At 45.4% G+C, this 15,572-nt stretch overlaps 1 protein-coding gene across 20 annotated transcripts in view; it reads right to left on the bottom strand.

Annotated features, from left to right (window-relative positions):
- DOCK9 (dedicator of cytokinesis 9) overlaps positions 1 to 15,572 on the bottom strand; it is a 279,214-nt gene that overhangs the window by 158,707 nt on the left and 104,935 nt on the right. The gene's annotated exons all lie outside the window — the stretch shown is intronic.

The raw sequence follows: 15,572 nt of genomic DNA, 5'->3' as shown, positions 1-15,572 counted from the left end.
TATCTCAATAAAAGTTCTAAAAAAAAAAAAAAGACTGATGATGCACGTCAACCAGGAAAGCGCACAGAAGAACAGCATAAGGGAAATCTCAGGGAAGAATGAAAAATATAGGAAATCTCAGAGAAGAATAACGTGTCTTCTTTGGTCTTCAGGACTGGGAAGATTTGAAACTTGTGCAGAACCCTTAAGTCACTCTATGAAATGACTCCTGGAGACCTGATTGGGCAGAGGTCTTCAGCAGCTTCGGGAAGCACTATCCCCGACATAAGCACTGACTCCAAGGAAAGGGGCCAACGGAGAGTGACTCATCTGCTACCTGAGTTAATTAAGAACACAGCAAAAAGCTCCTACTTCAAACATGAATAGCTGGCACAATGCCTCCCTTGTACACGGGGCTTTTAGGAGAAGGAAAGAAAGAAAGAAACTATCAGAGGAGAAAGGCTGAGAATGGAGACTGGTGAAGGAAGAAAGGAAAGGGGGCAAGAAGGAGACTAGAAAGAGGAAGAGACAAAAGTGACAGACACCTAGGGACGTGGAGGTAGAAGATGCAGAGATGGAGGAAACATAAGGGCAAGATAGAGACAGAAAAAGAAGACAGAAAGACATGACAGAAGAGAGGGGCTTGGGAGACTTGAGGTGGGCCTCTGTGTAACAAACTGTGGGGTAAGAGCACAATCACCTATTTTCCACTCTTCTTTAAACTGATGATTCACTGGTTACAGCTGTTCACTGTTCTTAGCTCCACTAAGCTTTTCCAGCTGGTCAAAGGTGGGGGGGAGGGGTGAGAGGGGAGGGGACGGCCCACTAGTGTAGGAAACTGGCCTGCCGCATCACTGGTCACAGGAATGTCACACTAACAGCAAAGTGAAATTAGGTTATCAGACTGCCAGTCCCCTACTCAGAAGAAAGAGGCTTAGCACAGAGGTGGTATACGGCCTCGGCTTTAAAGCCATCTCAACACACTTAAGTTCACAGCTTCTCCTGGTGACATAACTCCAAGAGTGTGGGGCTGCACCCCACAGTCCTGCAGTCCTTGCAACTGCCCAGCCATGAAGCCAAAGAAAGAACCCACGGTCGGCGACAGAGACATCAACGATTTAGTGGATAGTGAGTCTGACAAGTCAGAGGCCAAGGTCCCAGAGTGACACCCCACCATGTACAGCTGACAGCAGGAAGGACTGCAATCTTCACTACACGGGGGAGGAGGAGGCTATCAGTCACGGGGGGCATGACTTCAGAAGGGCTCTTCGGTTGCCAGAGGGACTGCTGGAATGCATCCCCCCACAGCTCTTCGGGCTCAGCCACTGCAGTGAGGGCTGCTGTTTCCTGCTGATGACCAAACGTATCGGAGCCGGGTTAGTCCCAGAGCTGCAACAGTCACTAGCTGGGGGCCGGGCCAATCACACAGGTGGTCACTAGTTAAACTTTCAGCGTAGGACGGGGAGCAATCACGCGCACAGAGGAAGGCTGAGGCAGGGCAGGGTCGGGCAGGGGATGGAAGGAGGACAAGAGAGCCATCCTATGAGGCCTGCAGTACAAAGAGCTACTTTTTTTTTTTTTAATCAATTGAGGTATAACTGACATACAAGTTCTTGATTTTTTTTTTTCTCCAAAAGAAAAAATTCTGGGCCCAGAGTTACCCAAATTGATGAATAGTCAATCCTCCTAGAACTGCTCCTAGGCCATCGGAACTACCAGGTTTCCGAACCTTGCACATTTACCAGTTTGAATTTTCAATACTCCAGGACACGGTGTCTCCCTAAGCATGACGGGGCTCGGCCAGCTTCCGAGTCTAGGACATTGAGAACATGTACAAAGCACGTCTGTGCTTTTACAGCATGTAAAACATGTAACTCAGTCTATACACAAGTCCATCTTTGGAGGTTAAAACTCCTTATCTATGAACATTCATTTCTCAGTTACTGTGAAATCAACAAGGAGAGGACTGCGGTACTTTCAGTCCACAACCGTCTACAACAGTGGTTCTCAAAGTGGGGTGCCGGGAACAGCACCATCAGCATCACCTGGGAAGTGGATACAGATGTAAATGCTGAGGCCCCATCTCAAGCCTGAATCAGGAACTCCAGGGGTGGGGACCATGCTTGAACAAGCTCTCCAAGGGATTCAGAAGAATCCCTAGTCTATCATGATGCCCCAGGAACTGTGCTGGAATTCGTGAATTTAGGGCTGAATGAGGAACTAGCCCAGTGCTGAGCTCCTTAACCTCCTTGGGGTTACGGACCTCTTTGAGACCATGGGCCCCCTCCCCCCCCCAGAAATGTATATACACATTACTTCCTAAATTTTACACCCAGTTTTGGGAGAAGGGTTGTCCTTCCCTGGAGAATAGCCACGGAACTGAGTCACAGAAACCCTGGACTGGTGGCACAGGCAGGCTTGTGAACACCAAATTCAGTACAGTGAGGGGTGCGGGCAGACGCTAATGCAGAGCTAGGGGAGGAGGTGGTGCCAGGTACTGTCCACGGGCTGCAAAGCTTCCTCACTTTATCCAGGCAGTGCTGCTTCAGAGTGCTGTGGGGAGAACGAGAATTCTTCAGGTGGGCAACGTTCTGAACTCCCTGACTTGACAGTGCAGCCCTCCTCGGGCAGCCAGATGCACAGGTTCCAGTCACATCTCTAGCCCCGGGGCCTGTGACACAAGCAATGTGGTTCACTGTCTCTGACGAGCCTGCTCGTGTCACCCCCCCCACGCTTATACACCTGTCACAGTCCTACAGCCCTTCAGGCAGCGGTCCAAAGATGTTTCATTTTAGTAGCAGAATCCTTCCTCTAAAAAACAAACCTGACATAGGCAGAGACGCCAAAAAAGTTAAAGCAGAGTTGCTCTAGCCCCAGGGCACGCAGTGCATGGTCATATAACTGGGGCGCCACCTCAGCCCCATAAAAGGCAGCCTGTCCCTTCTCTGACCACTGCATCCAGGTTAGTAGCAGTCCTAGGATGCAGTTCCTTCTGCCTTGCATTGAAATGACCCATGGACAGCTCATCTCCTCCACTGTTAGTGCCTTGGGACAGGGCCGAGTCTCCTTATCTCTGTGCTCCCTCAGCATCTAGCCCAGGATCTAACGTTGTGAAGGAGAAGGGGGGGGGGGGGGGGGCGGGGGGCAGGTGGTAAACCTCAGGGGAGAAGATGGTGCAGACTCATCAGGGCCCGCAGACAGTTTTCTATCAAAGAATCAAAGTCTTGGCTTCCTTGGAAGAGACTCACAGGAACAGCCTGAGAGGCCAGGGCCATGTGACCAGATAGATGGTGGGGAGAAGCAGCTCCATCTCAAGGGACATCATGGGCACAGGTGAGCCGCTGATACCAAGGCCGCCCGTCCCCGCCTACCAGCCACAGGAGTGGGCAGCAGGTGAGCCTCCGGTGACCACATGGCTGTCATGGGCACCAAAGAGCACGACCCACGTGCCCTCCCGTCAGTCTCCCTCTGAGCCTCTCTGAACTCAGTCCTTCCTACAGCACTTGCTGCTCTGGGTCTGGCTGCTCAACAGCCACGCAAATTGAAATTCCAGATCCACAGGCAACCAGAGCCAGGGAATCCTCTCAGCGCCAAGAAAATGAGATTCCTCTGGAATCCAGCAGAACTGGACAGCATCGGCCCACAAATGAGTTCAGTGTTGGCCAAACATGTATGGAGCCTCGGAAACCATAGGAAGAGCTAAACAAAAAGGCTTTCTGATTCTATTGCTCTTCCCTTTGACATGATAGCGTCCCGTGAACTTTCTAGTCATCCCTTGCCGTTGTGTGTCTGGTAATTGAATGTTAACACAAGCTGAAACCTTGAATGCCACTTCTTGAAATAGCAAACTAAGGAAATGGCAGCTCTTGGAGCACTCTATTTTAAGAAATGAGAAATGCGTCGCTTCTGCTTATAAAGAATTTAGGACTTCCTTGATTTATCTGCAGAGCTATAAAAGCTACTCGATCGGCTGAGATAAAAATCCTTCATGGAACTGAGTCCATTTTCAAAATGGTGCACTTCTCAACGTTGCCAACAGGCCCCCAGCACTTTTGCTGGGGAGGTGGGTAACACAGCTTACAGTGAGGAGGAAGGGGCTTCTGAGACCAGATGTTAATCAGCGTGGCCCCCGAGCCTTTCTGCACTACCGTCTTGCACACAACTCTCACTCACTCCATACTCCCACCGGGAACTTCTTGCAGTTGTCAGATGCGATGGAAGAATCCTCAGCTTCCTATAATTAGGGTGGGTGCAGGAAATTGGCAGCTGCGCCCTTCCTCACGTGCAAATGCTATTAGCAGTTATGTGTTCCTCCTCCCCACAGGTTTTCACTGAGCCTGTCCGTGTGCATTGTGCCAGGTCTTTGGGACACGGAGATAAAAGGACTCAGCCCCCACCCCAGGGAGCCCACAGTCCAGAGGGAAGGCGGATGTGTGCACAGTCGCGAACACAATGACTGGCAGCACTGGGAACCCAGAAGTGGCCTGTGACCCACCAGAGTGAACCTGACTCCCCTCCCCCTCCCCCCTCCAGTTGGATTACGAGCTCCATGAGGGCAAAGATTTCTATTTTATTTACTGTATTATTTCTATATTATTTCTGCTTTGTCCAGCCCCTGAACAGCACCTGGCAGAGCACAGGCACTCAGTGTGCAAAGGGGAAGCAGGTGCTTCCTAAAGGAGGTGGTTAGAGCTGAGTCTAAGAACTGAACGAGGCAGCCAGGATTCAGGGCGGACTGGAGATTCCTTACAGAGAAAATGGAGAAGCCAGGGAGCACATCCATGGATGGAACCAGATTTTGTGGGGCCTGAAATCTGCACAATCGAAGGGGGCAAGGGTTTAAAAAAAATACAAAGTTATGAATAGGAAGTTGCTGGAGTCTCTTCCAGGGCCTGGTCAACCCCTCTGAGCAGGGTCAGTGCAGGAAGCAGTGGGCAGTTCAGAATAGCTGGGCAGAGCTGCATGAAGGGGGCGGACGGCAGCAGGCCAAGGGCTTGGGGCACCAGTCTGTATGGGTGATACAGCATCATTGGAAACCCAATGCGATGCAGAAAACTACACTTACGAGAACTCCGTTCCAAAAGGTACTCAATGCAGCTGCATAGAAAACGTGAACAAGCCACCTGAAGTCAGCTGCAGAACTCCTGGAGGGATATGCTTAAGAAACAATGGATAGTTACCTGGAGGGCCTTGGATTCTCTGAACAAGGGGGGGACAATGGAGTCAGACAAGAGGTCCACACAAGCTCTGCACAAGGAGTCCCGCTCCACCTCTGCCCCAGGCAGCCCTCAGTCCCTCTTCTAAAATAAACAACTATCTGGAGAGCATACTTGGGGTACCCACATGTCTCAAAGCCACCCCTAGACTATAGCCTGCAGTGAAAGATGAGGCCACGGTGGCAGGTGGGCCACGTTGAGAAGGGCCCTAAGGAAGCCAGCAAAGCAGTGAAGGAGCAAAGAGGCATAAAAATAGGTCCATACATCCTCCAGCCGTGGAAACTGGCCTCCCATCTCCTTGTGATACACATGGTCTTCCTCCCTTAACCCAGGACATGAGAACCTAGGAGACCATGGTAATCAACAGATGATCACATTCTCCTTCAGCAACACATGTTCTCCTCCAGGCTCTGCATCCATGTGTAGGAACAATGGTCTCAGCAGTTGTTTAGAATCATGCATGTTTTAAAGGAGCAGGAGGTTCGGTAATACTAGAACTACAATCGTGCAAACATCAGAACCTGAGATTGTCTGGTCTAGCTCTCTCATCTTACAGACAGGGGCACCTGGGAGCGTGGATGGGAGTTAAGTGACTGTCCTGAGGTCCCAGAAGGAGTTGCTGGCAAGGCTGGGCCTGAACCCCAGGTCTCCTGACCCCTGGACCATGCTCCTCCTCTCAGCCTCTACATTAAAAATTTTTCCATGTTCACTGACATGAACAAGCATGTGCTACAGAAAACTGGAGGGAAGAGGGAACCTTATCTAAGCTTGGACTGAGAAGAAAGCTCAAACCTGAGCATTAAACCACAACAGCTGATGAACCGGAGAATGTTTAGAAGAACGCATAATGAACACCAAACTCGCAGACATCTGAATATACTTCTCACGCTGAAATGTGGTGTTATCCTCAGAACAGACTCACACCAAGAATGACACACTTGTGAATATAGTTTTTTATGTTATAAACACTGATAAGAGGCTGAATTCCCTTTTTACACAGTACTAAAAAGAGCACTCAAATGAGAGAACTTGTCATGGAAAGATTTTATTTAATCAGGCATGTCAGTATAAGCAAAACTTGGACACTCAAAATCAATCAATTTGATGGAAGGAAAAGAGCCTGGGTTTTGTATTTGCCATTTTTATAAATAACTGCGGTTTTCCAAAATTATTATCCTATTACTAACATGAACAGAATTAAAGACTCTATGAAAAACTGTCAAATCAACAGCATCCAGAAAATGAATGGAAATTGAGCTAATAATGAAAATAATACCAATTAACAAAAACCCACATAACTGCTTGCATTTAGTCAGCTGTGCTCAGTGGCGTGCTGCAGAGAACGAGGGATTTAGGGGCTTCCTCCATGCCTTGTGCCCTGGAGCACGAGGAGAGAGCTGAGTGGAGTGCGCTGTCACCCTTGCAGACAGCACCTCAAGTGTCTTCTTTCTATTCTGACACAGGGCATGAGCCAAAAAGAGGCAAAGAAATGAGTGAGGAGAAGAGAGAGAACAGGCAAGAGAGCGTGAGGGATGGCTCTGCAGGCGTCTCTCACACACTCACATCCATCCCAGCTGCTATCTGCCTGCCATTTTTTCGCGTGTGAAAAACAAAAGAGAAAGATGGTCACCATGGTAGGTGCTAAATAATTCTATCTTGAATCTACACTCCAGACTCTGTTCCAGCCAGTAATTTCCCTCCCCCCCCTTTTTGAGCATTATGGCCAGAAATTCTTAACTTTTCCTATGTCAATAAAAGCATTTCTGAAACTCTGAATGAAGAGGTCAAGTAATTAATGTAAAAGGCTCTAAGAGCCAGCTTTATTCAGATTTCCAAACAACTTACTTTAAGCTACTTATCTGAAAATATTAGTAGCAGGGGATGGGTTTTTCATGACACGTTTCTGGTTCAGGAGTTCCTGTGCACATCATCACGAGAAAGGCAGTTGAGACCAGCAAGGGCAGGTGTGGGCAGTTAGGATTAAAGTCCTGGTCCCCGGAATATTTACCATTGCTGGAGGTGGCGACAGGTGGACGGGGGTTCATTATATCAGTCCAGTGTTTCTCGAAGTATGGTCCCAGACCAGCAGCATCAGCACCGCCTGGAACTTTTTGGAAATGCACATTCACCCCAGACCCACTGAGTCAGAAATTCTGGAGGTGGGGCCATGCAACCTGGGTGACTGTGATGCCAGCCAAGTTAGAGAACCACGCTCCTAGTCTATCTACCTTTATGTATGTTTGAGAATTTCACAGTAAAAAGTATTTTTTAGAAATCCTGGCTCCACTGCTTATTGGCTATGCGGCCTTGGGACAAGTTACTAAATCTGCATATCCACATCCGAAAATGGGGAAAGCACCAATTTCTCTTATCTTCATCCCAGGGTTATTGAAGGGTTTCAATATACAGTGCCTGGTACAGAGCAGGAACTCACTGCATGGTCTCCTGGGGATCATACACAGTTAACTGTCATTCAGACAGAGGAGAATTTTAGTCCCCACAACATAAACATGCCTTTGCTGGATTGTACGTATATTATCTCTTTACACTTCCCCCAAATTCTTAGGGTTGTTCATCACCATTTCACAGATGGGGAAACTGAAGCTCAGAGGGGTTACATGAATTAACAAATGTCTTACAGACGGGTGACCCATGGGTCTCCTGGCCCCAAACCAAACCCAGGGACTTTCCCATCATCCACTAGCAAGACACGTGATGCAATTTCAGAGTTCCAGAAGAGGAAGCGCTTCCCTAACGTCCCCACTTCTCTTTGTATGAGAAACACACAACACTGCTCTGCACCTCCAGGGAGGACAGAAATCTGAGGCGCTCCGCCCGGCTCTGAGATCTGGAAACGTAAGCTACGTTGAAGTGGCCAGGCTCCATGATCTCACAGCGGTAGAGATAAAAGGCAGAGTCCTTTCCTGAAGGATACTCATTTCCAAATCAAGAACATTACAAACCATACTCCAAAATAGTAAATCCTCTTGAAGAACAGGGTTTGAATGTGAGGTTTTAATGCCATTAGGTAGACTCTCATTTACATTACCTCCAAATATTTCAAGGACATTATCTTCACAAGGAAAACCCAACCTTAAATTATGCATTTCCTCCCCACCCCAGATTCAAATATGATACCCCATCCAATGACTCACCCACCAAAATGACAACTTTCTGGTTTGACGTGTTTAAGCTATGGAATATGTACGGTTATAGACCTGTACTGTTCAGTACAGTAGCTACTAGCCACGTGACTATCCTGAATTCAGATGTGCTATAGGCGTAAAATAGACACCAAATTTCAAAGACTTCGTAATCAATAAAAGAATCTATAGTGCCTTGATACTTTACAAGCATTAAATGCTGAAATGATAATACTTTTGGAAATATTAGGTTAAAACTATATTACCAAAATTAATTACACTTATTTATTTTATTATTTATTTTTATTTTTTATTTTATTTTTTATTTAAATAAATTAAATTACTTATTAATTTATTTTAGTTTGGCTACAAGAAAATTTAAAATTATATATGTGACTCATGCTGTGGTTCTATTAGGCAGCACTATTATAGACTGCATGAAACATACATTTTTTTTTTTAACACACAGGTAATTTTTAATCCTTCATGGCAAAGCAAAGGGCAGACCACTTCCTGAAGTTTTCACTTGGGGAACACATCCACGTTAGAGACAGAACAGTCAGGCCGAGTCTTGGTCAAGGAAAGCAGGGGACCTACATTGTTCACTGTTGCTAACAGGCCCCGCTTTCCTTTCTTTCTCCCCCAGGAGGAGGCGTCTTCTTTGCCCTACATCTTGCAGGTCTCCACTACCCTTTCCACATATAATCAATTTACTGGCATTCTGTAAAGGCCACAGAATGATTTTTTCCAAATGTCCTACAACCATCAAAGGTGACGTGACAGTTTCAGGTGTGGCTGATGAGAAGCAGGACTGATGTGGAAAGGGGTGCTGGCTAAGAGGAAGAGAGAAGGGTTTTGACCTAGTCACCTAAGTTTGCACGTGCGTCCTCAAGTCACAAAATGTTAGCTAACACTTTAATTTAGATCAAAACCAACAGAAGCACAGGAGGACTGGGGGGCACAACACCCACATCACATTTAGTCAAGCAGGCTCCTAGGTGCATCCCTTTTTACTTGTTGGCATTTCTACATACTTGAATACTGGTGGCTAAAGAAGTGAAGGCGGAAGAGGGAAGGATGAAGAGGAAGAATGATGCTCAGATCCAGTCTCTCCCAGAAGCCGTTTCTGCAACCCATTCTTTGCAGCCTGCAAAGATGACGAGGACCATGCCGAGAAGAAAAGAAAAAAACGGCGGTGACATTATGTCTGAGACAGAATACAAAGAAAACCGTGGTTCCTGTGGGGCATAAGCCCCTCCCATTAGTAAGAGAACTGGAGCACAAACCTTAGCTACAATACAGCGGAGACGCATAAGAACCTAACACGCTGGAATAATGATGCCATGATGGGCTGCGGAGCACACAGTCCACGGGAAGACGTGGGCAGAAAGTGTTAAAGGCTTCTCTGAGGAGCTGGTATGTGACCGGGACTTGAAGGATGAAGGACAATGGTCGGCAGTGAAGCCATGACAGGCAAAAGAAGTGCTGTGCCCAGGTGTGAAAGCAACCCCAGTTGAATAATACAGGGCCCGGTCAAGACGCATTTTAGAAAGCGCAGTAGATGAGGGAGACCTGCAAGCAAGTTCAGGGCCAGCCACAGAGGGTCAGCCTTCTCTGCGGAGGAAAGTCAGGGAAGGGGTTTAAGGAGGAAATTAATAATGGTATCTGCGTTTTGGAAAGACTGGTCTGGTGGCACGTTGGAGCCTGGCTCGAACTAAGGAAAGACTGAATGCGGTAAGTTGACCAGGGCAGCCCAGACAACCGTCCGGGATGAGGAGTCTGGAGGACAGACACCACGACCATCTCCATCTGCTAGAAACACAATCTCGGCTTAGAAGACACAAGACCCAGGACTCCTGACCGTGAGTGCAGGGCCCTTGGCACTACTCACTCCCGCTTCTCCCTGAGTAGTGACAACTCTCCACAGCAAGGAGCTCCCGAAACAGAACGTCGAACCTGCTCCTCCCCAAGGACCTGGCAGAGCCCTGAGACCCGCTAGTAAGTGGCACAGACACTTGTCTGGAAAGCGAGCACTAAAAACTCCTGAAGCCTCAAAACAATACTCTAAGAGAAACTTCGGACGAGCTGTATCACATTACAGGAATATTTCAAACTTCTGGAAGGCTGAGGATAAACTATCATTTCCAAGCCTTCTTGTTTCTAAAATTATACTCAGCCATGGCATCTGCAGGCTCCAGCCAGGTCTTCTTGCCTCTCCTTCATAGGACTCCTGCGAACTGAGAATTCTGCTACCACTTCATTTGTTTCCAGGTTTGCCACCCCACTGCACTTGTCTTATTCATACATTGGATGGAAATCCAGCATCCCCTGTTTTACACCTCCTACAACTCAAAACCCAAACAATTCTGGATAAACTAAGCTTAGAACCTGAAATTGAAACTCCAGGGTCTTGATCTGACTCCATCACAGGTTATTCTGGGACCAAAGCTAATGACCCTGCAACACGGAGCTTTAGCCCCAGAAGAGACCTTCGAGATTATTTACTACGTGCTTCTTATTTTACAGATGGGAATGGTACTGAAGCCAGGGCAGGGCTGTCATGGGGTGGGGGAGGGAAGGATGGTCATCCACAGAGATTAAAACAGATCCCAGACCAAATCTCAATCTGGTCTCAGAAGTGCTTTCTCTGAAACCACCCACATCACCCACTGCCAGTGACATTGTTCTGCTGTCTTGTATTAGCTACTACTTGTCAAAGAGTAGAGCACACTGGGCAAACGGCAGCCTCCTCTAAACACTACAGGGACCATGAGGCCTATTTTACTGGTTAGGAAATGAACATTTCAGGGTTATCCTGGATCGTGCTGTAAATCACTTTAAAAAAAAAAGAAAGAAAGAAAGAAAAAGAAAGAAATCTAGGGAGTAAATAAGATGTCTCCAGACTCTCATATATTCCACCAATCTATGCTCCTGTATAACTTACCGGGAAGATGATAAAATGTGACACTCAAAAGAAGTGTGGCGTGACTTCCAGCTCCATCTTGTTCATGTTCCCAACTTCTTCAGGCATGACCATCCTTCCTCTTTATCTGTCTGTGCTATTCAACTGCTGTTTTCTGTCACTTAGAATTTGGCCTTTCTCAAGCAATTTTTACATTTTTTAAGAACAGGGAGTTTTTAACCTCCCTTTTCCGTCTTTATAATCCCAGTGTCAAGCATACGGAATACATTCGTTTTCGTTAATGACTCATACATACATGTTCAGGTAAGGGTTCTGGAAAACCTAACTGGCAGCTTAAAACTCTGGTTCTGTCACTTCCTCAATGCATGACTTTGCACAGGTTACCAAACCTCTCTGTGCTCAGTCTCCTCATCTGTAAAAAGACTAATAACAGTACCTGCCTCCTGGAACTGGAAGGATTAACTGAAATAATGTATTTAATAGGTTTCAAACAGTGTCTGGCACAAGGCGAGGCACTAAATATATATTTTCTATTTTTATTCTTACACCGAAAAAAGAAAAAAAAAAAAGCAATTGCCATTACCTTGTTACAAAAAACAGTGACCAGCCACGATGCCCCCACACTGATGACAGACACGAGAAAAGAAACTCGCCAAAGCTGGGTGGATTTCTGTGCTCTACATGAGCAAGCCTCCCAGAAGGCACGAGTGGCTCAGTGCCATAATGAGGCAGTGATATAAGCTGCAGAAGCCCCTTCCCTGGGGTAAGAGAAGCATGCACTTCCCAAAGACTCCTCCCACCAACCACTCCACAAAATGCGTGTGCCACAGCGGGACCTCATTCACACGGACTGTCCATGTGAACAGGGGTCCCTACGCCTTCAGTAAAGCAAGCCTAGGCCTGATGTAGGTGCTAAAAAACTAGAACGCATCCTTGCTGGAGCTGAAGATGATGAAGTGTTGTCTGCCTAAGTGGAAAAGGATGGGTGAGATTAACACTCACTGTGCCTAAAGACTACCACATGAAAAGCATTTCTGAGGAAGGAAGCCCCTCATTATCAGACCTTGCTGCTTGGGGAGACACAGCACACACCTCACTCACCTCTGTATCTGCAACGCACCACTACATCTGGCAAATCTCACTACTTATAAATGTGGCTGAACAAACAAACAAACAAATGAAGGGGAAAACCAAAGAGCACATGAAGGCTTGTGGCTCTGAATTAGTAAAATGTCCTGTTTTTTGTCACCTGGGAATATGTCATTACAGAGCTTGCAGGAACTTCCTTCCTTCACCACTCAGTATTTAAAAAAAAAAAAATCAAAAAACCATATATTAAGTATCATCAACATAATATCATTAATTATTTCTACAGACTTCAATAGAGATGCAGAAAAACATGCAAGGCAGACAGCTTTGTAAGTAAACTTTAACTCAATCACAGTCCTCTAAAGCCTTATAGGATACTGACAACATGATCATTACCCATAAGCTTATCCTTCAGAGTTTGTATCTCAGTTCGCTACTGCTTTTCTAGAATAAAGAGAATTTAAGGGAGAAAAGGTTTTCCCAGGTAATACACTGACTTGTTCAACCAGAAGCCCAGTTTCCTACTCTCTTCTACATTTGGTACACATGCTCCCTTCTCACATAGTCATTTAACTAATCATTTCTTCTTTAAAATATTAAAATAAGAACTCAGATTCACTGTTTAACATCTGAAGATCCCATAAAAATATCAAAAATTGGGAATCCCCTGGAGGTCCAGTAGTTAGGGCTCTGTGCAGGGCACATAGGTTCGATCCCTGGTTGGAGAACTAAGATCCTGCATGCCAAGTGGCGGAGCCAAATAATAAATATATAAATAAGTTCTGATTACTGTTTTAAAAAAACAAAAGAAAAATATCAAAAATAGAAAAGGTGTTTCTGGAAAGATACTTCTTTAAAAATACCTAAGAGTGTACCTAACACGTGAAAATGTAGCTCTATCTTCACACCTTTCAACCTTCGAAACACCCAAAATAAGACCTGTGCTGCAGTCCTTACCTGCCTCTTGAAAGTAACACAATGAAAGGGCAACACACAGGACATGTGCCCCAGCCAGTTCTGACTCTCTGAGGCCACACCCTCTTCCTCTAAATTGTTAAGCCGTAACAATTAGAATAAATTACTTCCAGGAATTACGTTAGAGTTTGGGGGGCAAAAATAGGTAGTCAAATGTCAGCGGGCAACTCACTTGTAGACATCAAGAATATCCGGATTGTTCCCCTCTTAGTCATTCACAGCCCACAGAGACATTTTTCTATGGGGTTGGCAGTGAACCTAAAGAGGAATGGGGAAGTTTCACCATGCGCTTCCTCCCCAGCTTACTGTCACAATGCAGGGACAAGACCTACCTACACAGGTGCCTGTAAGTTGAACCTTGCCGCCTCTGAAAATCTGTAATGTCCAAACACATGCTTCTCTTAGAAACACTGACTTCACCTAGCAGAGAACAAGCAGCCCCTGCTAAGGGAAACTTAACTGCTGCCCTGACAGAGGGGAAAGAAACATTAACTTCTGATAGAAGTTTCAGAGAAAAAGTCCTTCTTCCCACTAGCACAAGTGCTTTCAGATACATTTACTAGTACATTCACTGTTAGTCATTCACAGCCCACAAAGTCACTTCTCAATGACTATACACTGTACTAATGGCAAAGAATTGTAAACAAACTGAATCAAATTATGGTACAGCCATTAAAAATAACGGTACAAATCTATATATGGTGACAAAGAAAGATGTTCTTGATATGTTCTGGGAGAAAATTAATGCAGAACTTTATAGTACTATATATCTTCCAAACATACAACAGTTAAGTTATATTTTTATGTGCATGGGAGAAAGTCTGGAGAAAGTTATATACCACATAATTAATAGTGGGCATTTTTGGAAATCAAAGGTAAGGGTGCTTTACAATTCCTTATTTTGCACTATTCATATTTCTAATTATATGCATTAATTACTTTTTTGCTTTCTAAACTATGTAATATTTTCCCCAAGGACTGATTGTGTATATAACTAAGACGAGCAAAACTCGATTTCAAAATGCTACCTCTTGAATAAAATAAGTGACTTACATTTAAACATTACAGACTTCGGGATTCACAACAAGCATGCAGGCTACTGACAAAAAAATAACGAACAGCATTACAACACACAGGTCTCATGACTGTGCTGGCATATTTTTTAAAAATCATCTTGGAAAAAAGCTGTATTCCAAGCAGTGTGTTGAATTCTCATTTGTTGTGGGCAGCAAGGATCCCAGGAAAGGAGATCTGCCCTGGTCAGAGGCTCTGCTTAAATATCCTTGCTTCTCTTATCTGGTAGTAGCTCTTTTTATCTTGCTTACTCCAACAGAAGAAGAGAAACACTATCAGATAAGAAGTTTCTTGTTGTATCACTGTTGCCTTCACCTCTCCCTCACACCTCTCTCTGCAGGTGCATGAGCCAGAGCTCTCCAGGCTGCCAGAAGCTTCTGGGCCCCCACAAGCACTCCCACCAGGCGCAGCGGCAGCCAGCACAGCCTTATCCATTACAGTGGAAAACGAACTCCCCGTGGAACTGCCTGCAGTGAGATTTGACCTAAACAAATAACTGGGACATGAGCGGCTCATTTTTTGAGCACAAGAAAGAGAAGCAAGTTTTTTAAAAGTCACTTGGGTGATTAAAAAAAAAAACCACAGAGCATCTTTCTACAGGGTATTTAATCCTCTGGACAAATATTTCTACGCATCTGGAGACTCACTGACAAAAGATTTTTAAGAATATTCACAAGGGAACCCAAACCACACAACTTCCTCCAAGAAATCATAAGCAACATCAGCTGGGAGCTTTTACCAGTTAAATCTATTACTGCATGTAAGCAGCTCAAGCTTCTCAATGGATAAATGAACTATTGTGCTAGCAGAAAGGAATCCAAGATAAAGAATAACATCTCTAAACAATTACGGGAGAGGGGATGGAGACCTAAAATCTCTCAGATGAAAACCTACAGTGAAAAAGCCCATCAACACGTCACTGACTTTCTCAGCTCGTGGTTAGCAACATAATTTTGAAGGCAATACAATATAAGGCAGCCTCACAGATCAAAGGCAATTTAATTCAAATCAAATCCATTATAGAGAAGTTTAAGTTCAGACTCTTAAAGACATTAATTGAAAATTAAGTTCATTAACCACTTTATAACAGCAAATGAACCTCCGTGTTTAAAAAAAAAAAATTACTATATAAAATTGCTAAGTGCAAGTTTAACAATCCCTTTAACAGATCAT

The sequence above is a fragment of the Hippopotamus amphibius genome, chromosome 14 (genome assembly GCF_030028045.1).
Source record: "Hippopotamus amphibius kiboko isolate mHipAmp2 chromosome 14, mHipAmp2.hap2, whole genome shotgun sequence".
NCBI lineage: Eukaryota > Metazoa > Chordata > Mammalia > Artiodactyla > Hippopotamidae > Hippopotamus > Hippopotamus amphibius.
The sequence above is the reverse complement of the archived record's forward strand: the minus strand, read 5'-3'. Positions and strand labels throughout refer to the sequence as shown.